This window comes from Protopterus annectens, chromosome 11.part0 (assembly GCF_019279795.1).
Source record: "Protopterus annectens isolate FY-2018-M chromosome 11.part0, PAN1.0, whole genome shotgun sequence".
Taxonomy (NCBI): domain Eukaryota; kingdom Metazoa; phylum Chordata; order Ceratodontiformes; family Protopteridae; genus Protopterus; species Protopterus annectens.
The window spans coordinates 1259873242-1259900780 of NC_056745.1; positions in this window are offsets into that span (position 1 = coordinate 1259873242).

Consider the following 27539-nt stretch of genomic DNA (forward strand, 5'->3'; position numbering starts at 1 on the left):
AGCACACACTCCTGTAGAATATCATTACAACTGTAATGTACTAGAGTCTTTCACAATGATGCTATTGTGTTATGAAGTGGTAACCATTTCATAGATGTTACCTACTACTGTTATATGTAATGGCAGCATGCATTAAATAATAAAATAATACTGCAGAGTGGCAGTATAGTGTCATCTAATCTGATGCTTGCACAGTGCTCAGCTGTGCATCTTTGATCTGACTACTAGTGAATACATTTAGCATACACAATGCAGATTATGAGACAAACAACATCCCTTGGGAAAGTAGGCAGAGTTATATGGGAAACATACAGGAATGGAGACACTTCATAGTACTGACAGCTGCTTTGGGAGTAGGGAACAGGCATAGCTGTATTTCAGATAGCAGAGTAAAGCACATGTATCAGCAGGATTGTGTGTGTGTGTGTGTGTGTGTGTGTGTGTGTGTGTGTGTGTGTGTGTGTGTGTGTGTGTGTGTGGAGGGGGTGCGTGTGTGCATGTGTGCATGTATGCGTATGCGTGTGCGTGTGCGTGTGTGTGTGTGTGTGTGTGTGTGTGTGTGTGTGTGTGTGTGTGTGTGTGTGTTTGTTTGTTGGAGATGGGAGAATCAGGAACATCTACTCTCTAGGTAAGCAACTTCTATGGCAGTAGACAGCTATAGCTATTAAATGGTAACAATGCAATAAAATAGCAACAACTGAATGCAGAAGGAGGTAGGCACATCCAGATAGCAAAGTACCAATACCAATGAATGTGTGTGACTGCATATATGTGTATGTACCTCTCAACTGTACAGATTTTTTCAGAATGTCCAGATTTTTGCCTCATATTTTTGGTCTATTCCTCATAAAAACTGTGGTTGTTTTTACAAACTACTGAGAGGATCTGAGGATTAAAGTCACTAAATAATGACATGCATTTTGAATTTCAGATTTCATATTGTTCAGAAAATGTATGTTAACACAAATCCTATTATTCTATCAACTTTCTAAGTTTCTAAGAGCAATTTTTAAAGTATCCGTATTTTTGGGCCTTTGTCGCCCCATTATGTCAGGCTTTCTCCAGATTTCTTGCACTAAGAGGTTGAGAGGTATGGTGTGTGCGTGTGTGCTTGGGGAAGGATCAGGCCCATCCAGTCTCTTGGTAATACAGCTATTCTGGCAGCTAGGTGATTATTTTCTGATAACACAGCAGAAAAGAGCAACAACTGAATGCAAGAGGAGGTAGGCCCAGCTCCTCTGCAGGAGACATTGTGAAAGTACCATACCTCTTTGAGGGAGTATGAAGAATCTACCATTATAGTAACAAGACAGCAGAGCAAAGATGGCTTAATTGGGGGAACATCTAGTCAATAGGTAGCACTATAAAGTGCCCACACTTACTGAGAGTAGGGGAACTGGCACATCTACACTGCATAAGGTGCTCTAATGTACTGCCACCTGCTGTGATGCTGACAAAACATTTCCAGATATGCTCAGTGAAAGTTATGTCATTTGAACATGCAGCTAAGATTTTCTGACATGGTAGCCCCTCAGAAGCTCATAACACTGCTTAAGATTTAGAATCATAAGTTTGTAGTAGTCAGTTAATGTAGTATGCCTTTGGGAGACTAGCTGCTAGAACTTCCACTACTTTCATACCTTAGAACCATCACTAGGGCTGGGCGAAAGACGAGGCTGCTCTGGGTGCAAGGTGTTAGGGGGCACAGTCATCAGATGTTGATGAAGCAGAACTGCAGTGCTGGCATTCCTTTATGAAGCTATGTTGATAATGTGGCTTCATAAAGGAATGAATTCCAATAGTGCATTTGTATTTTCTGTGAAACTCAATGTGTGCTAGTAACTATAACAAAGTAGTTGTTACAGTTGTAACAAGCAGACTGCTACACTCACAGAAGTAAAGAAGACATCATTTTGTTTGGTGCTTGACGTTGCACTGGGGGCGGGGGGGGGTGACAGTCTGAGTAATGCCCAGGGCATTAGATGAGCCAGCTGCAGTTCTGGCATCCCCTGTCTACAAGGCCCTGAAAGGAAAGGCCAGGGATAAATTTACAGAGTCATATCAACTCACTGAGGTTGGCTTAAAGAGAGATAGGGAGCTACTTTTTGACATGACATGGGAGACTATTGCATTGGTAGTGTATCCTTTTATTTATCCCACAACAGGTTTTATTTGCATAGCAATGTAGAGTCAGGCCTTTAGTGGCGGTATTGATGTATTACCATTTTGGAATATGTAATAAGTCTAGCAACATTAGGTACTTTGTCTTGTCACCTTGCAATACTCTGCAGAAAACAAAAGTGTAGTGACAGGGCATTTAGATTTCTGTGTAACTTAAGGAGCTTATGCCATAGAGCTTGGTCATGAATTGTTGTGGTTTCCAAGTTGTGCAATATGTTTGGATAGGTACATGGCGAAGGGGGCACTGTACTGTATTACAGGTCTGAGTACAGGGCAAAATTAACTTTCTTGGATCCAGAGAATATACTTTTACTAATTAGCTGGACAAGGTAGAGGAAGTTCCTAACAAAAACTGATACATGGTGACCAAAGAGAGTTCATTGCCCACAAATGTGCTTAGGTCTTTAATGATGCTGTCAGCTTTGACAGGAGCTACATTAATATGATATGTGTACAAGTGTAGCCTGTGGCCCCTATGAACAGGGCAGTTTGTAGATGTTCTAAGGTGCAGGCATATATTAAAGCCATTTTAGCTCATGGGCATTGATAATTGAGAAAAATCGGCCATGAATGGCTAGGCTTAAAAAGACTCTAGGGCCATTAGTCCAGTAACCTCCTATGATTCTATACATGTTTCAAAAGGAATAAAGTACTGCATTTTATGTATTTAGCTTAAACCCCTGGTCTGGACACCAGGAGTTAGTGTGCATTAGGTCCTCTTGCAGGATATGGGTATTAGCTAGAGAATTAATGACAGCACCAAGTTTGCATTTGCCGCAGACTTTGTGAGCTAAAAGCTCTTGACATCAGCTTGGACAACTCTCAAACTTTAGAGCAGAAAATATGGACAAAGCCTAAAATGTGAGGAGACTGGCCCAAATATAGAGACAAATTTTAAATATTACTCTTATAAACTTAGAAAGTTGCTAGAATAACAACATTATTTTTAGCATATATTTTCTAAGGGATATGAAGTCTGAATCTCAAATACGTGTCATTTATTTAGTGACTTCAATGAGTGATTTGTAAGAAAGACACAAATTTTATGAGGAGTAGTCCAAAAATATGAATAAAATATCTGGACATTCTGTGAAAATCTGCACAGCTGAGGGCTATCCAGTGGATTAATCAGGGTTAAGATTTAAGCAGGTAAGTTTTCTGTAATACCAGTGTGAGTGATGGTACTAAAGATCTTTGCTACAGCCAGTTATGCAGTTTGCATGGATTAGTCATTTATCTAGTGCTTCAATCACCTTTTTGAGGAAGTCAATCAGATTTAACAGTCAGGATCTGTCTTTCATAGCCACAAATGTGTTCTGGTAGCTAGATTGTTGACTGCCAATACATTTTTTTAAAAAGTGCCTTAGAAATACATTATATTACTTCAAAAACAATACGGGGGACTCTTATTGGTCTATAATTCCCATAGTCAGTTATATGGCCATCTTGGTGTAGCAGTAGTACAATGACCATTCTTCAAATCTTAGTCACTTATCCAGTGGAGAGGTTAAGACTGAATGGGTTTAAGAAATGGTGAGGCTTGTTTGGTAATGATTAAGGGAATACTGGTATGTTGATTGGCCCAGGAGTGCTAGGAGTGGTTGGGTTTGGTGAGGATTAAGGGAATACTGGTATGTTGATTGGCCCAGGAGTGCTAGGAGTGGTTGGGTTTGGTGAGGATTAAGGGAATACTGGTATGTTGATTGGGCCAGGAGTGCTAGGAGTGGTTGGGTTTGGTGAGGACACTTTGGCAGTGTTTAGAGATAATTATAAGAAGGTTAAGACTGACTAGTGAGGGGGGAGAAGGATGGAAGGGAGAGGGGAGAGATGGCGCTAAATGTATTTATTTGTATATTGGTGGTGTCCTCAAGGTCAGAATCAGTGATAACGATTGCGACAGGCTCTGTGCATTATTGCTACTCTAAGATTTCTAACATAGTTAAAGAATGACTTATGGTTATCATTGGAAGCAGTGGTGAGATTCAGCTCATTCCCATTTTTTGCAGATTTTCTTCTTATCCCTGCACTGTTTTTAGACCCAATTGAGGTCACTTGTAGAAAGACGAGTTCTGAGTTTATTACTTAGTGCCAGAAACTTTCTTCTTCTATTGATATTTCTTATACTGGGGTTCCACCAAAGGAGTTTGTTCTTAAATTTGGCATAGTACTTGTTAACGCCCATTCTGTGTAGCAACATGCGTGAATGGGCGTTCCTTCGTTGAAGGTTGTGTGTCAGGCCCGGCAAGCCAGTACGTAAAAATCTACTGCCAATCATTAGCGGACCGGAGTTCCGCTGTGGTGACCCCTAACCGGGAAAAGCCGAAAGGCACAACAACTTGTTTGAAATGGAGATGATGCTTTAATGTAGGTATTGAAGTGGGACTCCATGGTATAAGCATCTGCTTCTGTTATAGGGTCTGAGGGGAGCTCTCAAATTTCCTTAGGCTGTGCAAGAGTGCTGGAAAGTTTGCCTTACCATAATCTCCGAATAAAGTGGGGTTTGTTGCACTACTGGGTTAAGATTTTAGGGAAATTATTACAGCATAGTCATCAATAGAGGTAGTATTTATAAAGGTAAGCAACCACTGTATATCTTTGTTCTTTATGGTTTATGTTCCTGATGGATTGGCTGTTGGAATCACCAAGGATGATTATATTAGATTCTGTAGTTAAAGAGTCTTAATTTGTTGAGGTAGGTATTGTTTGCAGTGGTATGGGAAATGGACTTTTTATACACATTTTGATATCTAGGATTTCAAGGCTGTTATCTTGCTGGAATAGCCACAAGGTATTTGGAGTTCAATTGAATACTGATATATTCCCAGTTGCATGACCACCATCATTGTCAGAAAATCAGAACTAATAATAGGCACTAAACCCAGGAAAAGAGCAAAATAATGTTTTCTCTACAATGAAACAGTATTTCTGTACTTAACTATACAGAATGTGTATGTGCTCCATGGTCAGGAAGGTTTTGAAGTGAGGCAGCTTCTTGCTTAGCCTCTGTCACTAAGGAGTGCCAAATTGATACAGACCTGATTGGGATTTGCTAAGTTAAAATGTCTAGAAGATGGACTCTTCCACAGGTGCTATGAGGAGAGATAGTGCCTTTGTTAATATACAGAAGCCCTGTGGTAAGAACTGGAGGCCATTCTGGGCAAAGAAAGTAATATTGTAGATCATCTTTACCCAAACTAACATGCATTGGATACTCGTTGAATGATACCAGTTACTGAACAAGTTATCAGTCAACTATTTTCTGTACCATAATACATGGTGATGGCTAGATGATGTTCAACACCGCTGCTTCTTAGTCTCAGTCACATATATTTAGAGATCAGTCATGTCTATTCATCTTAGCCAAGCTGGAGTCTTTAAGGATGTTCACTCTCATGTGGGGCATGACCAGGTTGCTTGGATAACTGGGGTGATGGGATCTAAAGACTCAAGTGACATCATAAATTACAACACCTTAGAGACAGCCAACCATCACTTTTTTTTTCTTTTTCTTCTTTTTTGTTTTTGTTTAGTCAACCATCACTTTATGTTTGCTTAGTCTGCTGAGTGGAATATATGTATATCTAATTATAGAGTCATAAAATCCCCCCCCCCTTAAAAAAATCCGATCTCTATGGCAAAAATGTAGATAATGAACTTTAACATACTGTAACAAGCAAAGATTTTGGGAATATACTTCCCTTCCTCAATAGACAATAGAATAATTATTTATAACATATTGCCTTATAAAGAACACATAATGTTCAATAGCCAATCGAGTTTGTTCCCCTAAAAGTTCAGACATCTTCATTACATACTTAAAGCAATGCAACATAATTAAAATCATTTACATTCATCCCTAAAACATTTTTTGTGTATGTATGTGTGTATATATATATATATATATATATATATATATATATATATATATATATACATATATATATATATATATATATATATATATATATATATATATATATATATATATATATATATATATATATATATATATATATATATATATACACACATATATATATAAATAAAAACTTTTCATATAAAAAGCATTAACCAACCATATGAAATTTAGAGTCACCTATGACTAAGACACTGTTACACGTGGTAGCATGCTTTGTTAGCATTAAGGGCTTAGACATGCAGTGCTGGTGACTCTAGTCTGGGGAAGAAACAGTGGATGCCGGTGTGTGTGTGTGCATGTGTGGGTGTGTATATATATGTGTGTGTGTGTGTGTGTGTGTGTGTGTGTGTGTGTGTGTGTGTGCTCTGAGAGTAAGATGTTCCATTGTAGAGAAAAGCCTCTGTTTTTTTCTGTACCTGAGGATACACGGGTTTAGTGTTTGTGTTGTATTGTGGTAGTGTGGTAGTATTCTGCTTGCTAAAAACCGTGGTGAATGACATGGTAGTCTAAGACTTGGTTAAGTATTTATACTTCTCACAAGTGGATTCTGTATCATACAACAGTAAAGGGGTGTCACAAGGCAAACGACTGATGTGCAGTCAGCAGAACAACACACCACATTTCAATGATGCAAGCAAAGGAAGTGCAGACAATTGCAGTACAGTCAGTAGAGTGTCCATGCTAATTTCATTAAAGCCAGAAAAGAAGTCAGTTAATAATTTAATAAGCAGACAATTTTCATACTATGTGATAATGCAACAGTACTAACGTTTATGTAGCTAGCTTATTTATGTGCAACAAACGGATAAAAAATAAGCAGATAAACAATTTACATTGTACATAAATAAAACAACAATACTACATTTGTATGGAGCAAGATTTTTAAGTGTGGTGCAAACATATTTAAGTGTAGTCAGAAAAACAACAGTAGAAGATCAATTTTAATACATGGTATGATAAAAAGTGCAGCTTTATTAAATAAGTACAGTAATTTAAGCTGTAAGTACTAAGTACAGTCCGGTAATTAAAACAGTGAGTAGAATGGAATTGTCTGGACCTTAACTTGTACTTGAGGAACTACAGTTAAGGGTTACCCATAGTGGGCAAGATGTGCAAATGAAAACAGCATCTATTGCCTGTGGTGGTCCATGCCCCCAAAGGGGTCCAATACCTGTCAGCCTGGGAGGACATGATAGATAGGCCATGCTGCTTTGCTAGGGATGGTCTTCACCTGTCACCTCTTGGCTTTTGGATACTGGCCAAAACATTATCCACCTCTGTAGTGCCTTTTTTAGGCATTGCCAAACAGACAAACCTTCCAACATAACAAAAGTTAAAGGCGTTACTGCTCAATGCTTGGAGCCTCAACAAGAAACTGCACTCTCTGGAAGCTGTCCTCACCCTGGAGAATGCTGATGTCTCTTCAGTTACAGAAACATGGTTCAAAGCCATGCAAAGCACTCTGGTAGTGCATGACTATAATGCCTTTCATACATTCCGACCACCCACTGAACATGAAAGAGCAAAAGGCGGAGGTGTATCTATCTACATAAAGGATAAGCACAGCTCAAGGCTGGTAAAACAAATGACATGATTCAGCTACTTCATGCCCAGCTGACCACAGGAAAAATCCATTACCATATTCTTGCTAGCTACAGGTCCCCCACTATGAACTAGGATACCCATACATCATACCTGAAGTTACTAGAATGACTCACTATCCAGCCCAATACCATACTCATAGGTGATATTAACTATCCCTCCATTAATTTAAAGGCATACATGACCAGTAACATGCAGGCCCAAAGATTTCTTGACTTTGTAAATTCAAATGTCCTGGAGCAGTTTGTCTGCATGCCCAGTATGGGAAAAAATATCCTTGATCTGTTACTCACAAATATGGAGAGTGCTGAACCCCAACCCCAAAAGCCTTAAGAACATCACGAAGATAAATTACCCCCTATTAAGGGATGACAGTGCTAGTTTCCAAGCTCTTCCAAATCCAGAAAACACAGAAACCTGTGCAGAAGCGTACACAAAAGCCCTGTATGACCTTATAAAGAACTGCATGAAAACAGCAGTACCAGAATGAAACGAAGCCAGGTCAAACCACAAAAACTAGGCACCCTGGTGGACCCATAGTATTAATAGGTTGCACAACAAAAGGAAGAAAATCAAGAGGAGATACACACAACAGAGAAAAAAGTACCTCATTAATCTAAGCCAGCAAATCAGGAAATAGTCAAGTCTCTGAAAGCAGTCTTTGAAGTAAAACTAGCCTCCAAAGCTATGGATAACCATAAGGAATTTTTCAGTTATGCCTGCAATTTTAAGGGCAATAACCAACAATGTGCAGAATTAGTTGTAGATGGCATCACCTATACTCAGCCAGAAGACATAAATATGCTGGCTGACAAATTCAGCTCAAATTTCACTTCCCCCTCACCCCCAGTTCTGCCCCAAAAGTACCCTCCACCACTCCACTGCCGATTATCTTCAAAGAACAAGTTGCCACTGTGCTCTCTAAGGTTAAAATCATGGCTTCAGTGGGGCCTGACAATCTACCAGGTTGCCTCTTAAACCACTTAAATCAGGACTTATCAGGCCCATTAACCACAGTCTCCGGACTGGCTTTGTTCTGATAGAGTGGTGGACAGCAACAGTCATCCTTCTGAATAAAGATGGACCGTCTACTGACCCAAGAAATTACAGATCCATAATGAAAGAACAATCATGGACCTGATAAATAATGACATAGGAGACCCCCAAACACAGGACCTGACCCAGTTCAGCTTTGTCAAGGCCGGGCCATGCCTACTGTGTATGGTGGATTTTTTTGAGAAACTCATTAAGGCCCTGGATGAGGGTAAAAGAGTACATACCATCTACCTCAACTTGGCCAAGGCATTTGACACAATTCCCCACTCAAATACTATAAATAAACTCACAAAACTGGGCATAAATCCCTATGTCACCAGATGGATAGCCAACTGGCTCATGCACAGGACACATGTGGTTAAGGTGGGTGAATCCAGGTACAGCAAAAGGCCAGTTACTAGTAGAGTGCTAAAGGGCTCAGTATTGGGACCACTCATGTTTGGATTATACTTCTCTGAAGTTCATAGGTTCATAGGTTGGTATTAGGCTATTGGCCCTAGTGCCTGTACAAGCCTAGCCATAACAATTCCCTGGCTATTTCTTCCTACAATATTTACTTTCCTGACATTTGAAGTCATGGCAAATGTAGAAGGCCTCTGGATGACAAAGTCTGCTGATGACTGCAAACTGAGGCCAATCACTGAATCTGCTAATAGGTTCATATGTGTGTACTAGGCTAATGACCCTGGAGCCTTTACAAGCCTAGCCCATAGGATTACCCTGGCATCATGCCACCCGACCTTAGTTCCTAGTGTCTCTGTCGAGTAAAGCCACTGGAGTGATCCCTGGGGTGAATTTTCTATTTCCCATCCACTCATCAAGATTTCTCTGGAAGATGGCCAGTGAGGTGCTCTGCTTGACATGTATGGAGAGTCTATTCCATAGCATGGGCATTGTCTGGGTTATGAACCTGTCCTTCCAGCATGTTCTGGTGATGGTGGTAATGAGGTTGAGGTCTCTGGAGCATGTGGTGCGGAGGGATTGAGATTTATTTATATGTATCATTTCTAACAGAGCTGGGTCAGACATGGCTTTGTAAGTCAAGCAGAGATTGACTCTAAGTAGGTGATATGAGACAGAGAATAGTTGGAGTTTTTTGAGTAATGATACTCTAATGATGTTGATATCTTTCAGGAGGGTCTAGGTCAGACAAATGATTGGTGCCAGAACCAAGGCCTAAAACTAAATGCAAAAAAATGCATTATCATACCCTTTGGGAAGTCACATATCCCTGCAAATTACAACATTGATAACACACCCTTTAGAGTAGAACCAGAGGTGAGAGATCTAGGTACAAAAATAGATAGCAACCTGAACTTTGTCAGTCACATGTCCACAGTGGTGAGGAAATCCTTTTATGTGGCACAACGTATGAGTAAAGGTATGGAATCCAGATCTAAGGAAATTATAGTCCCGCTGTACTCTGCCCTTATTAGACTAATAATTTAGTACAATGTGCCATTTGCCATGTACTTGATTAGGCACTTACAGTAGCTGGAGTGACCTCAGAGATTCATCATAAGGAAAATACAGGTTGTATACAATGTGAACTATGTGGATAGACTATAACTATAGGAGTTCCACAGGGTTATATCTTAGTACCACTACTATTCACAATCTTCACAAATGACCTCCATACCTCCACACAGCATGCATCTATCATTCAGTATGCAGATGATACTACCTTAATCTGTGCAGCACAAAACATTCCAACCCTCCTGCAAACAACTCAACTAGCATTCTCTGACATTGAAAACTACCTTACCAAGCCCAATTTAGCCTCAATCCAAAATAAACTCAGCTTATGATTATAACCAGTTCTAACAAAAACATTGATAGTGAATTCACTATCTACTCCACAAATGCTACTCCAATCGCTCCAGTGGCACAGGCTAAGCTACTGGGAATAACCATAGACTCCCACCTAAAATTCGATAGTCATCTCAACTTAACTATTAAAAAAGTACATGCCAAACTGGGATCACTACCATATCAAACCATTTCTTACCAACAACACAAGATCAGCCATTGCTTGCTCCCAACTTCTATCCACACTACTCTATGCATCTCCCATTCTGACTAATCTCAAGAAAACTGAACTAAGCAAAATGAAAACCTGCTATAACAGAATTTCCCACTTTGCTGCAAATTGCTCACATAGAACTCATCACTGTACTGTTTTGAGACAGCTCCACTGGCTTGAACTGCCCAGCCTCCTAACTTACAATCAGCTCTGCCTCTGTCATTCTATTACCTCCCCAATAAGTGTCCTGCCCTCAAACACCTAGTACAACATCACTCAGCCAAAAGACCTCTTAGATCATCAAGCAAAATACTACTGGAAGTCACCAACAGCTACAATAGCTTTGGAGACACACTATATAGTAGTCCAGTGGCTAAAAAATGGAACTCTCTCCCCACTAGCATACAAAACACATCATCCAAAGCCTCCTTTAAAAACCTCATTAGGCAACATCTCAAGCAAAGTTGGCAGTGCCATGATTGCTCCCCAGGCTAGTGAAAGTGGATAAGGTACACATACTAAACCTAGAGTACTTGATAATAGTTTTCACTCTTACTCACAAACACTGGCTATCTACAATGTATGTACTGTACCTGTGTACTATGTATGTATTCTACCTATGTTCCGAATTTCAACTGTGTACCACAAATCTGTTAATTACCTTTATTTTTAAATTAAAAATTTCTTGTTTGTTCTCTCTATTGTAACTGTTGATGTGCTGCATACCACTGTAAAAACATATCTATTGTAATTTGTGTGTATACTGATCATGTCTAAATATCCAAATGTATCTGTAATTTTTCTATGTGGATCTTTTCTCCCCGGGCCTCTGCTGAAAAAGTGCCTTTTCGGCTCAGTCAGACACCCCGGTTAACAAATGTAAAGTAAAGTAAGTAAAAGTAAGACTAAAAGCCCTATCTCTTAACTCTGTCTCCTAAGGGGTGACCTATGCCTGACCTACAAGGCACTCTCAAATCCAGACCTGATGGAGCTGCTACACATCCTCAAGTCAAGCAGGATGACGGTCACCTAATCTAGGGATCTAAACTTAGTCAGTGACTCAAACAAAACATGCTGGAGAGAAAGATATTTGTCTCAGAGATTGCCCCTTGTTTGGAACAGGCTTTCTATTCACATTAAGCACAGCCCTTCCCTGGCCCTCTTCAAATGCAGTTTGGATCAATGGATGGGGAATCACAAATTCACACCTGGAGTCATGCCAATGTCTCTTGTGGAAAGGGACAATTTAGAAGATACTCAATGCACAAGCACAAATCCATGTCACCCTCTTACCCCTAGTGGCCATATAGTGGGTAAAATCGGGTTATATTGGCTAAGCTTGTAAGGGCACTTAAGCTGTTTATCTAGTAATCTTCTTTGAACTTATAAGAAAGTAATAGGCCACTTTCTTCTTCTGTGGGTTCAAAGTGATACAGTAGCCCACAGATCAGTGATAAATGAATTGTTTGTGCTTGCATAGATTATTTATTTATTTATTGATTTGTGTTTTTAATCATGTTGGTAGACTGATCCAAGGACTATTTTCACTCACAACTTGATCTAGGACAAAGACAGGTGCCTACACAAAGCCGGACTGAAAAAATGTTAGAATTTACAGATGGAGTTTATAGACGCTGATAATTTATTGTGTGTTCATTCATCCTTTATTCATTTATTTATTTACATTTGTTAACTTGGCAGGTGGGCTGACCTGATGACTGTTTTCAGTCATGACTGTGGCACAAAGACAGGTGCATATGGATACCAAGACTGTACAAATGGCTGCATTTACTGGCAAAGTTTACAAATGCAGTTAATGATAATGAGTTGTGTATACATAAATCATTAACTCAGACAGTTTGTTGTAGGTACATAGACTATACATAGATTATCACAAGTTCTAGTTTAGCACAAGTGACAATCTAACCTAGCCCATATAGGTTCATAGGTTCATAGGTATAGACTAGGCTAATGACTGCTAAAGCCCTTATAAGCTTAGCTGTACAACCCAAATGTGACCCACAAATCTGGTTTACTGACTGCTTCTGTCCATCACAGGTACAGGAACCTGACCAGGGGTAAAGCCAGTCTAACATATGATACAGCTGAATATAAGTTTAACACATTTTTTTTTACTATGATAATACTAACTAGAATTCCACTTAACAGTTATATAATAATACTGAGTAACAAAGTATAGTTAACTAGTTAATATTACTAGGAAAATTCTACCTAATGTGAATTAATAAAATTATTACATCTGAAGGGGATATGGGGTAAAGCAGAACAGGTACAACATAGTGTCTGCATGGTGAGTACATCCAAAGGTGCATTTTCTAGAGTGAGCAACATGATGCAATGATGTGGTACCAAAGAATTGCGAGCCTTCTTCCTGCAGGACATCAAACATTTGGGGTCAGGTTCTTTGGATGACAGGATAAGTAAACCTATATCGGCTCTGGTAGCAGATTACATGTGATGGGCAGGATTCACAAAGCCTCCGTGTAAGATTTAGCAAGTCTTACACGGAGGCTGTAGTTAAACAGGGTGATGTCAGCATGCCATGCATATTCATGAGGGCATGCTGAATCACACCCTAGGCTAACACGGTCCATGTAGCAATGTAGGGGGCGTGTCCGCATGGCGAGTCCTGCAAAGGGACACGCCCCCAGAAGAATCACAGTCCCAAAAGGAAACTCCCATGAGCGAGTCCGCGGAAATGTCAAGAAACACAATGGCACACATGCCCCTACAGACTATTAACCCAACTGAAATGTAAAACGTAAAAATGAACAGTTTAATTTTTTTTTTTAATTTCAAAAATGTTTGCCCGTAATTGTGCTCGTTTGCACGGGTGTGCCCTTCGCTCAGCCACAGTTAGCAGTCATTGAAAAAGCATATAATATCTAAATATGCAAAATAAGCCAAGTAGCAATAATGTAGTGGTAGACACGTCGGCCAAAGAGGAGGTAGTCACGGTTCGAGCCCCAACAACATCATTTTTTATTTTTAGTGAAATAAGCATGAAACAATCCCCTGACATATATATATATATATATATATATATATATATATATATATATATATATATATATATATATACACAATTATAATTTAAGTAAAATGCAATGAAATGGGCCATGTTTTTATGAAGAAATCTGACACAATAAAAAAATAAAATAGTTTATAAGTGCCCATAGCTGAGCAGTGCTCTAGCAAGCTGAGTATGTTTGCCCATAGGTGACCAGTGGTTTAACAGGTGTAATATGAATGCCCGGAGTTGAGCAGCGCTTTAACACACTGAAACTGTGTGCCCGTAGTTGCGCAACATTTATCACAGCGTAATATGTGTGCTCATAGCCAAATAACACGTTAACCAGTGTAACCCGTTTGAGCAGAGCTGCGCAGCGCGCCAACCGGCTTACCGGCGGGCAACGTTGAGCAACCTGTATGAAAGCTGCCTTTAAACAGACACACCTCCTAGCCTGTCTAGACAGTAGTAAAATAAAAAAAAAGCAATGCCCAGGCTCGAACCCAGGATACTGTGCATCATAGTCAAAGTACTGAACCACTAAGCCATGACAGCTGTACTGAAAAATGCAGTATTAGCATATATATAGGAATGAATGGAAATAGAAGCATGACAAAGCAGGTTTTGTGAAGCTGATACAATTCTAAAATGGCCAATCACAGATAAGTGTGGGAAAAACAGCATATATAAAACCCATAGGCGGGAATGCACAGCATAACTGATTGTGGAACCTATTTGCAGTCAGGTTGGCAGGTGTAGGAGAGGGTAGTCGCTTCCGAGCACAGAGGTGGGGTGTTGAGGAGTCCAAATACATGGTTTGGCTCCTAGTCCACGATCATGAGGCTCAACTCATGCAGGGCCAGGTTCTGTGGGGTGCATATAAGGCAGAGGCGTGGAACCGGTTGGCACATGATCTCAACAGTGCCACAGGCATACCAAGGACTGGTGAACAGGTCCGCCACCACCATGCGGACCTGAAGAGACGGAAGCAGGACCAACTGAACTGTTGGATCCAGGAGGCCCGGCAAATGCCCAATGCCCCACTACTGAGTAAGTATCCATGTAATTATGTATCTAAGGAATTATCCTAGCTGATATTATGGATATGTATGTTCCAATATTACTTCATTTATATTACAGCTGCAGGTGTGCGTTCTGCGAATCGGCAAGCCTATGGTGATAGGCTGGAGCGGTTGCGCCACCAGGCAGGTTAGTAATTATATTTCTGTAATTGTTATACAATATAAGTGAGACAGCTTGTAAAAGAGTTCACTGTAGTTACATATTAATAAAGTTCAAATAACACTAGAAGAAAGATTCTGCTAATTCTGTATGATTAGATAAGTGATGCAGCCTGTAATCCAGAAATAAAAATTAAACAAGTCTGAAATAATGATTGCCCACCTGAAGTGTAATATCAGATAACCTGCTGCAGCCTGAAAATCAGTGGTAAACAAGCTAAAGACAATAGACATGTGTCAAATACACCCCCTTAGAAAATCTGCCATATGAAACAAGTGAGTCTGTTGGAAAGGATTGTTGTAATCAAGTATGACATGTTAATAATGCCTAGAATAAAGTACCATCTTGAACTGTAAAAATAAAACAAGTGAGAGTGTGAGAAAGAGGTATGAATCGACCAAGAAAGCTGTTATAACTTCTGAATAAAGTATACTGCAGTCAGTACATAATGAAATGAATGAGACAGCCACAACCAAAAAGTGAAATGTTTGAAATAAAGTACTGAAGCTGGAATGTGTCTGTCCCACAATTTGGATATGTTGCTGTACCCTTGCAATATGGAGATAGTATGGTTGTATGAAATAATGAACATCCACAGTTGTCTAGAGCCATATAAATGAAATGCAGCAGGATGCTGTACCTGAACATAGCCAGATATGAATGTGTATGAATAAAAATGCAATGTATATTAATGTAGCAGTAACAGTCCCATCACCAACATTCCTAAGGTTACATATAGGAAACTGTACTAAGACCTGTAGGGTATATATATCTGCAGCTACTAGAGATGTACAGCATATGTATAGGTAGTTGAAGTTGTTAATGAAATATTTCTTCACCCTACCCTATATTCACAAATAATGTCATTCCACAACAAACTAGGTATGCATATTCACAATTAATTCCTATGGACATTTGTCCTGTTGGTTCAAACATATTTGCACGTACGTTGCTGCATGTGCCCTGTTCACATATCCAAACCTGATGGCCTGTTGCCATCAATCGACCCTGCATGCTGTTGGATTGTGTACTGTTGTTCAAAATATGCATGTGTTATGCTTGCTGTTCAATGTTTGGAATTCATGGGTGTTTGGTTAATGGGAATACTGATGCATGCTGTTACAACTAATTTTGAATGGTATTGTTTGTTACTAACCCAAAATGTCATAAAATATTTCTAAACATAGGATAACAGGGAAGGCGGGTTCCAGCAGACCCACCTCTCCCACCTCAGCTGGCGAGTGCACCTGGCACTAGTGCCCAGGCCGGAACCTCCTTCGTTGGCCCTGTGCCACTTTCAGGTGGAAGCGCTGCAGGGGATGGGGCTCATCCCCCTCTGCAAGCATGGCCGGAGGAGACTGTCCACTCACCCTCCAAAGTGTCCGGTCTGTGGTACGTAGAGAGATCAGGCATTCTGTGCTTGAACCCCTATGCCAGCTTGAGGCTCGGGTGGCACAACTCATGGGTGTCCCTGCTGCCCGTCCTACACAGCCCCCAGCACAGCCCTGTCCTGGGCTGTGAAGGCACAGTGGCAACTGCCCATGGGTGGGGATCTCAGTTCCACTGTTGCCATCTGTGGGCTCATGGGCTCACGATATCCCAACATCCGTCCCCGTCAATTGTGTTTCCCCCCCACATGTGTCATACTCCGCCCCTGTATGCGTCTTGTTTGTCTTGTCTGTTAACCTCCCCTACCTACCTCCCCAAATATACCTACTTCCTGTACCTCACATTCCACTCTCACCTGAAAAAAAAAAATAAAAAAAGGGCACTCTGTTCCCGCAAAAAAATTACGCCCCATACATAGCTGCCCATTTTGCAGACATGTTTGCTGGACATGTGAAGTGGTAATTACAATTGGCTGTACAACATATTTTGGGTGGAAGGTTTCAAATTTCACACCAAATTACAGACATATGCACAGCTGTTGCTGGTAAAGAAATGGGCAGCTATGGGCCTTTCCTACATCCTTCCTGCAAATCCTGAGCTTGCTTTCCTACTGTCTTACCCTCTTTGTGCCCCCTTTTTCACCACTTTCCTATCTCCCCATTTTCTTTTCTTTCAAAGAAATTAGCACGGGTGTGCGCGAGAGTAAGCACTTTTAAGCAGTAGTAAGCGGGTGTGCGCTTTTTGCGCTTAGCTAAGCGACAGTGCGCATGCGTGAGCACCGCGCAAACCAGCGCTAACCCGCTTACAACTGCTTAAAAGTGCCTTAGTCACTCTGAATGACAAGGCCTGTAGTCTGCTTAGCAGCAAAATAAAATTCCTCTGTCAGTCTCGAACCCAGGACCTTGGAAACACTAGTCTGCATGACTTACCACTAAGCCATGACTGATATACAATAACTTTGTGCTGAAACAATATATCATGAAATAGTAGGACTGAATGTAAAGGGAATATAGGAAGGCTATTACACAAAGCTTTTCTTGTATCTTTGTATCTTTCAATTCTTGTGGATTTGTATAACATTAGTGTGAGATTAGAAACAGCCATGCTAGTCGGTAGCTAGTAGGTAATAATGTGACAGTAGCATCTTGCAAACCACACACACTATCAGAGCAGGATAAACACTGCCATATTTGAACAGGTAAGAGGCCAGACCTCGCAACTGTGACTGATTTACAGGGATGTCCCTGATTTGAAAACAAATGTTAACTGTGCCCCACTGACTCCCTGTGAAATGTACTAACAGTAGGCAGAATGGTGTTTTATCCCACGTAATGGTAACTGTCAACTACTGAAAGTATGCACTACTTGCATGTCAGAAATGGTGTATTAATACATATGCTCAAAATACCCCACAGTCACAACTGCAGAATATCTGAAATATATCAAGGGTGTATCCCACTGATATGAACCATTCCCTATGGCTGATAAAAGATACACCTGAGAGTATCTGAGGCCTGCAAGTGTCACAAACTCATAGGCATATCATTCTGTCTGCTGCACACACTCTGTGAATAGCTGTAGAATAGCTTCCACAAGCACACCCACATGTAGGTGTATAACCCACAAATATCAAAGGAGGTATCCAACTAATAACAGAAGGACAGTATAGCAGTTTACAAGCACTGCATGTGCCTGCTATCCATAACTGTTAGTACAAAGTACAAGGCGCCACTACTGCTCAGCAGCAAAATAAAATACCCTTGTAGGTGTCAAGCCCCACAATTTTGGCCAGACCAGACTGCATGCAGTACCACCAAACCACAACAAACATATAAGGAATTGCTGCTGAAAGAAATATAGCAAGCATTACAAGGAGTTAATGTGAATGGAAAATAGGAAAGCCATAGCAACACATTCCAGTAAAGACACCTAGCAGACATTCAAGGAGTGAATGTAAAGGCCAAATAGTGAAGCCATAGAAACAAATTTCAAGAGCCATGCTGTAAACCAGTTACTCCACAAGTCCCACAGGAAAGCACATACTCCCATTTAAACAGTATTAGTATTATTAGGTGTCAGTTAACATACACACTGAGAAGAATAAACTTGAGGAAGCAATAGTCAGGTGTCAGTACAACATGCATGTCAGTGCCTACAACACAGCCTGAAATATGAGAGACATACCAACCTTTACACTCACACAACAGTGTCCACAGCATACCAGCATGGTCCCCACCTTGAAAATCTGAAAGGGCTACGCCTACCTAACCTAACATTTTATAGCACTGTCCTGAAATCACAGTGTGAACTGCAATTACCACACAGCAGGCTGCATGCAATTAGCAAATGCTGGCTAACAACTGGTGCAGAGGCCATCACATGCACATGTGCATATGCCTACAAAAGCAGCCTGTACTCCCAGTCCACACATGCAATACTTTCATTGCAACATCCTGAGGGAGAGACAGAGAGAGAGAGAGAGAGAGAGAGAGAAAAAACAAACAAACAAAAAAAAACAAAACAAACAAAAAAGAGACACAGACAGCCGAAAATAAAACAATACAGAACAGCAAGCTAACCAGCAGGAAGCCATCACAAACAGCAGTGTCAAACGAAGGTAATGTAGACTAATAATGTAATAGTCTACATACTGTGAACCCTCCATATGTGTTAGCAGTCTGTATATATATATATATATATATATATATATATATATATATATATATATGATGTGCATAGGGCAGGGGACATACTGCAACTGTTAGTGAAGGCTGGACATACATATGTATGTGAAGGATGCTATGTGCACATATCAATGTAGGTTGTACAGTAATGGATGTTTAGCAGTATGTTAGTGTGTGTATTCATATGTGTAAATAAAAAGGTATATATATATATATATATATATATATATATATATATATATATATATATATATATATATATATATATATTATATGTATATGTATGTATATTTATATAGGTATCTATATATAATATGCATATATGTATGCATAGATAGAGAGGGATGTAGAAATAGACCCAGAATGATACCACAGTACAAGGACAAAATGATTGACTTCAACAACTGGCTAATCTTCTGGTGTCATTCTAAGGGGATCCAGTATTTGTCTGCCTGGGATGACATGATCGACAGTCCATGATGCTTTGCCAGAGATGGCCTGCACCTGTCACCCTTAAGATTCCGGATACTGGCTAAGACTCTTGCCACCCCTATAGTGCCTTTTTCAGGCAAGGTTCAAATGACAAATTCACCACCGTAAACGGTGACATCTGTGACATCTGTGCAGTGACAGAGACCTGGTTTAAAGCTCCAGAGAGCACCCCTGCATTACCAGGCTTCAATTCATACCACACCTTTTGGCCACATAACCCAGAAAGAAGCACTAAAGGTGGAGGCGTGTCCATATTCATTAAGGATATCCACACCTCCAGGCTAGTTGCACAGCATAATGCATCTGAGATTATCCAAGTGCAACTAACTCTGGGCAAGACCGCAATCCAAATTGTAGCTTGCTACAGACCCCCCACCATGCCCCAGGATTCACACCCCTCATTTCATGATACACTGGAAAGTATTAGGGTACAACCCAACACCCTAATAATGGGCGATTTCAACTACTCCACCATTAACTGGGAAAACTACTCATGTACCAACTCTTTTGCTCAACGTTTTCTAGAATTCATAAATACCAACGCCTTGGATCAACTTATTCACACCCCCACCAGGGGCAGCAATATCCTAGACTTGGTCATCACCAACATGGGAAACCGGTGTTCCACATCAGAGGTCAATTCCTTGTTGGTCAGATCCGACCACAAGGTAATCAGCCTAGACATCCACATACATCCCACCCCCAGCCCCAATTAGAGAAACCATCGTAACAAACTTCTCAAAAGCCAACTTCACACTTCTTAAGACAAAAGTGGCAAACTTCATGACACCCATGCAGACGGACAATAGAGGTATGACTGCCGAATCCTACACAAATGCACTGTATAAGCACTTACACAAGTGCATGGATCATGCTATCCCTAATAGAACCAAGATGTTAGCCTCCAGACAAAGGAAGCCAGTCTGGTGGTCCTCTGCCATAAACAAACTCTACAACAGAAGAAATAAACTGTTGCAAAAATAAGTAAAATCCCATGACTGGAGGAACTCCTTGGTCAACCTCAGTAAGAAGCTGAGATCCCTCATAAAATCCTCCAACGCTAGTTACGAAAACAAAATTGCCACTGACTCTAAAGACAACCACAAAGCATTCTATAGCTATGTCAAGAATCTAAATGGGAACACTCAGATCTGCTCTGAGTTACAGCATAATGGCACTAAATATACAGAACCAACTGATATTGCCAACATCCTGGCAGGTTCAGTGCTAACTTTACCCCCCTCTCACCCCCTAGAGGGCCCATCTCTATACTGGAAGAATGCAAAGTTCCTATAATCACGGCTGCACAGGTAAAAACATACTCTCCAAAGCCAAGAACACAGCATCCATGGGACCTGATAATATCCCAGGCTGCGTTCTACACGAACTACTGAATGAACTGGCACCCTACCTAAGTACCATGTTCAATCATAGCCTCACCTCAGGCTTTGTACCCACTGAATGGCGCACTGCGACACTTATCCCACTCCACAAAGGGGGAGCCACGACGGTCCCCGGTAACTACTGCCCCATTAGCCTGACGAGCCTGGTCTGCAAGGCCATGGAACGTATCATCATGGAACTCATAAACAAAGACATTGGTAATCTCCACACTCTGGACCCTACTCAGTTTGGATTTGTAAAAGGCAGATTATGTCTCCTAAACCTGATTGACTTCTTTGAAGCAGTCACCAAAGCCATAGATGATGGTAAAATGGTTCACACAGCTTATGTAGATCTCGTCAAGACTTTCAACACCATCCCCCACTCTGGAATTATAGATAAGCTCACTAAACTAGGTATAAATCCCTATGTCATAAGATGGGTTGCCAACTGGCTCACGGACAGAACCCACACTGTGAAAGTAGCGTATTCCAAATCCGACATCAGACCAGTGACAAGTGGAGTACCACAGGGTTCAGTCCTGGGTCCTCTCCTGTTTGGTATCTACTTCTCTGAAGTGCAGGCCAACACAGAAGGTCTTTGGCTAACAAAGTTTGCAGATGACTGCAAACTAGGAGCCATAATCGCAACTCCTAACGATGTGGGCAAACTACAAAAGGGCCTCACTGAGACAGATACCTGGTGTCAAAGCCATGGCCTGAAGCTCAATGCCAAAAAGTGTATTGTCATCCCCTTTGGTAAAAACTCTGTACCCATGAACTACCACATAGCTGGTAGTCTACTTAATGCCAAAAATTTGATAAGAGACCTTGGGACACAGGTGGACAGTAGTCTTTCCTTTAATAATCACATCGCCACAGTAGTCGGGAAATCCTTCTACGTGGCTCATCTCATCACAAAAGGATTCCCATCCAGAAAAAAGAGGTCATTGTTCCCCTCTACTCATCACTTATTAGACCAATTATAGAGTACAATACCCCTTTTGGTATGTACCTCACAAGACAACTACAACAACTGGAAAGACCACAGAAATACCTCACAAAGAGGATTACTGGCCTCAAACAGATGCCCTATGCAGACCATCTCAAAAAACTACAGCTTGACTCCATGGCATATCGCCTACTCAGGGGTGATCTCTGCCTAACATACAAAGCTATGTCAAACCCAGAGCTGTTGGACATGCTCCACTTAAAGAAATCCCAATCCCTCTGAGCTACACGCTCTAGGGACCTTAACCTTGTCACCGCAATAAACAGAACATGCTGGAGGGATAGAGTCCTGTCCCAGAGACTTCCCATACTCTGGAACAGACTACCTATCTATGTCAAACAGAGCTCCTCATTAGCACTCTTCAAGAAAGATCTTGATGATTGGATGGGAAATGGGAAATTCACCCCGGGGATCACTTCTGTGGCTCTGCTTGACAGGGGCATAGGAAAATACTTTTCTTGGGTGGCAAAAGCCAGGGTACATTTATTGGCTAGGCTTGTATGGGCCCTAGGGCCGATAGCCTAGTACCTACCTATGAACCTATGAACCTATGAACATATATAGATAGATGGATAGAATATGTATATACATATATTATGTAATAGACACATACATATATAGATATATATAGATACATACATATATACAGACAGATATGAATGTCTACAGATATGTATGTATATGAATATCTCCCCCCTCTCTCTTTCTCTATCTATCTATATATATATATATATATATATGTGTGTATATATATATATATATATATATATATATATATATATATATATATATATATATATATATACTGAGAGAGGCACATGTGTGCAGATGTATTGCAACAGGTGCCTGGTGACAAAGGCATGGACTGAACACCAGTGTGGATACAGGAGTACCATACCCCATTCCAAAACACTTACACCACTAACCACCACATATGTGGTTGCCTGCCTACTACTGGATGTGTCAGGAGGGAACATGGGAAACAAGTGTACAATAGCCTCCCCTTTGATATTCACAGTGGCACACCAGTCTTGTAATACCTGTACATGGTACATGTCAGCAGAAATGGTGTGTCAGCTAGTGAAATGTAGGTAACTGTACCCCTCTACACCTCACAATGTCTTACATGGTATGTACCTCCCATGACAACTACAGAAAGGGAGAAGGACACAGTCATACCTAACAAACAGTGATAATGCCCTCAAACACATTACCTATGCAGAGTGACTGACAAAACCACAGATAGAGTGCCTCTCAAACTACCTACACAGAGGTTACCACTTCTGGATATATATAGTTAAGTCACACCCATAACAGTTGTCCAACAACCATGGTAACACCTCACAATATTCCCAGCATAAATGACCTATGTCTGTCATCCTTGGCACCGCAGTAAAGAGCACATGGCGGAGGTACAGGTTCCTACCCACAAATAAACCATACCCTGGAGTAAACCACCCAGCATTAAGAAGCAAGGCTCCCCATTAGTAGATGTCAGACATACCCCTGTTGAATGTTATGCAGATAGGTAGTATGCCATATGAGTCACCCTGTGTAACTGTTTGACAGGAGCAAGTACAATCACATTACATGTGTCACAAGGGGCAGGGTAGCATAACAGTATGCTGATGTAGGCCCAGGCCCAATAGCATACTACCTGCCTATGACACAATGCACACACACATGTACTCATTGCAATACCAACTATGTGAGGTGGAATGAGTGTGCCACTGACTGCGTGAAGATCTGTAATGGTGTGATTGCTCAGCATGACTTTGCGTCTGTCATGGTAGTGTGTGTCCTTGGTGTGAGTCCAGACAAAGATGTGTCAGGTATTGGGATACAAACATATTACATTGCCATATGTTGTGCTGTGGTTCCCTGTATGTGACTGTGGTGTAGGTATGGTTATGGCAACAAAGACTACGGTGCATTACCAGTGACATTTGTACTGTGCATTGCATGCATTGCATGGGTTGACAATGTTCCCCATACATTACCTTGATACAAACCCCCAGTGTGAGGCTATGCATTGGACCTCAAACAGTGTGCCGACTGCTGGAGTATACTTGTTTGTTGTATGGAGTGTGCCAGGCACTGTCACAGAGTTGTCGGCTGAGCACTGATATGTGGTCATTTACATGTGTATCCCCCAATAGACAGACAGATGCTATATATGGCAGTTCAGTGATATCACTACAGTAGAGTATTATGTGTGCCATATCACTTGCTCACATATTTTTTTTTCCTTCCAGAGCAATGGTGCACCAGTGCAATCCCACGTACTCTGCTGCAGAGGAAGAGGAGATACACCAGAGCCTGGTGTGGGATTTTGCCACACTCTTTTCCCACACCAGCCAGAACCAGCAGGAGAGGGCTGCACTGTGGCAAGACCTTGTCCGTCGGGTAAATGACATAGGCATGCATAACCGGACATATGAGCAGGTACGCCATCACTGCAGTGATTTAATTAGAAATGTCTGTCAGCGTGCATCTGATATCCACTGGCAACAGCTTGCCACAGGTGGTGGGGCGGCTATACACCCCCCCTCACCAGACTGGAGGGGCTCCTCCTAAGTGTTGTGGCTCCAGCCCAACAACAACAACATCCACACACATGTGTAATGATGGAGGCTGGAGCCACCCAGCAGGAGGACTTGGAGCATGCAGGTAACATGCCATATCTATAGTTGTCTGTTCTCTACACTGGTAGTTTATGCATGTGTGAGGTGTGTACTATGTTTGTAGCTGTTATCCTGGTAATTATTGTGCAAGAGTGATATTCTCAATATCGGCAGTAGACCTGTGAAAGCCAATTGTGGTACTACTGAACTGTATCATACTCACAGTATCAATGGCACAGTTGTGCCCACTGACAATAAATGTCTTATTTGTGCAGGTCCCTCTGGTGTAACAGCAAGGCAGCCAATCCATGCTGGTGAGTGTGTAATAACAATCCTTTAATACTAATGATAATAATAGTAATAATACCCTAAAATGGTATTGCTATGTGTGTGATTGCAGGTGTGTTTGTGTCTGTGTGTTTGTATCTCATGTACTGAGGAGTGTGCATGTGTGCATGTGCGCATGTGCGCATGTGTGCATGTGCGCCTGTGCCCATGTGTGCATGTGTGCATGCACCCATGTGCGCCTGTGCCCATGTGTGCATGTGTGCATGTGTGCATATGCCCATGTGCCCATGTGCCCATGTGTGCATGTGCGCATGTGCGCATGTGCGCATGTGCGCATGTGTGCATGTGTGCATGTGTCCATGTGCCCATGTGCGCATGTGTGCATGTGTGCATGTGCCCATGTGAGTATGTGTGCATGTGTGCATGTGTGCATGTGCCCATGTGTGCATGTGTGCATGTGCCCATGTGTGCATGTGTGGTAACATTGTGTACACATTGTAAACTGTGTTTCCTGTCTTCCTCTCACAGGTTCTGGTGCTGCTCTGGTGGTGTGCAGCAGGGAACCTGAATCTGCTGCTGGGGATAGTGATAATGATGATACCTGTGTAATGGCACAGGGAGGTGTGCCAGGGTCTGTTGTTGGTCAGCCAATCAACAGTACACAGCTGTCAACCCCATCAATGCGCACAGTCATCCTGCCAATACATCCATTGTCACCAATATCCCTAGGTGATGGACAGCATACAGTGGGCATTGACCAGGGTAATGTGGTATCAATGGCACATGCATCCCCTCACAGCAGCCATGGCCAGAGTCCTGACATGGTACCACACAGGCAGATGTCCAGGGGTTCTCGTGGGAGCATCCGTGGTCATACTGCCCCTGTCAGACGTGCCCACAGAGGTCTTTCAACCTCAGCTATGTTCTGGGCTGTAATGCAGGCACAGTCACGTATGGAACGGTACACCAGACAGGGTCTGAGGGAGCTGGGAGCACGTCGCACTGCTATGAATGACACTATGCATGACGTTGCAGCTGCCATCCGTAATTTCACCGAGGTCATTGACAGACATTGGGGGGACTCATTAGATCTGTTCCACAACTACATGTCCATGAGCCAGGGCAATGCAGGACGGTTGAGGCGTCGACATGGATGAATGCCAGCAACAGCAGCAACTGGCAGTCGTCGCGGATGACAACAAACCCGCGACTGCTCCCATAGTGTCAATACCAGCCCCAGCAATCTGGGTCTGTGCTGTCATCAGACCACCCTAGGAGACCACGTGCACATGGCTCTGGACAGTCCCAGCAGGGACATGTCTCCAGTCATCAACCACCTGCTTCTGATGACAGTACCCAGTCTGGCTTAGTACCTGATACTGTCCGTAGCACCCCTGCAGGTACAGGTACCATGTCCGTAGCCAGAGACAGTGATCTGTATGACCTGGCAGGTACAGTCTGTGGCTGTCCACAAACACCTGTATATGGCAGCCACGAGGTGGAACTGTGTGCATGCATACACACATGCATAATGCTAACACCTAGGGCTAACACATACATGCACACACTGCATCAACATTGCCCCATCTTCTACGGTTGTCCCTCACTAACACACACACACATACATGTCAATTGGTTATATCAGTGGCAGACTCAGGCATACCAAGTACACACCCTGTGCATATGATGAAACTGTGCCACCTCCTGCAATCTGTAACATCGATGCAGGACCGGTTAACATGGTGCTGATGCACAGGGTGACTACATAGATGTGTAGTAATATTATCATGTTGTCAACTGTACAGTGTAATGATATCATTGTGGGTATATCCCAGCATGCCTGATGCATTAACAGTATGATTGTCATTGTATTGTTTGGTACATCCCTATTAATTACCATAGTGTAATGTCTGCACATCTTTGCATTCTGGTGGTAAGGCTGTAAACAGAAGGCCACCTACATAGGTAGCACAGGGGATAAGAAAATGGAAGTAATGATACTCAATGGTGGACATGTAAACCACAAGATGCATACAGTACAACCTCTACTCTGCATGGAGAATGTTGATATCTGTGCAGTAATAGACAACAGGTTCAAGACTCCCAAGAGCACCCTAGCACTACCAGGTTACACCTCATACCATGCTTGACAGCCCCAAAACACACAACTAACTATGACAGGAGGTGAGTCTCATTAAATGTCAGGCATACAGCCTACTAAGTTGGGAACTGCTGATTGAGGGCTCAGTGTCTGTTATTATAAATGTGTATTAGTTCTGGTTTAAGCACTTGGGCTTCAGGCCAGTTATTTGGCATTACGAAGGTTCATGGTCTGCACTCTTGTGGGAGGAGAGGCTGGACTCTGCCTGTCTGAGCTGGGAATTTCTGGCTAAAGGCTTATAGTGCCTGCATATTTGAACTGTTTCTTACTGAAATTGGTACACCTTGTTTGCTGTAGCATAGACTAAATCCACGCCTACTGAATGTAGCTTTGTATGTATGCTTGTTTGCTTGTTATTTCCCTGAAACACTAATTCCACCTGAAACGCAGCTTTACAGCGCCTCTGTGGATCCCTAGTGACATCTGCATTGCTTACTGTACGTATGTCCTTGT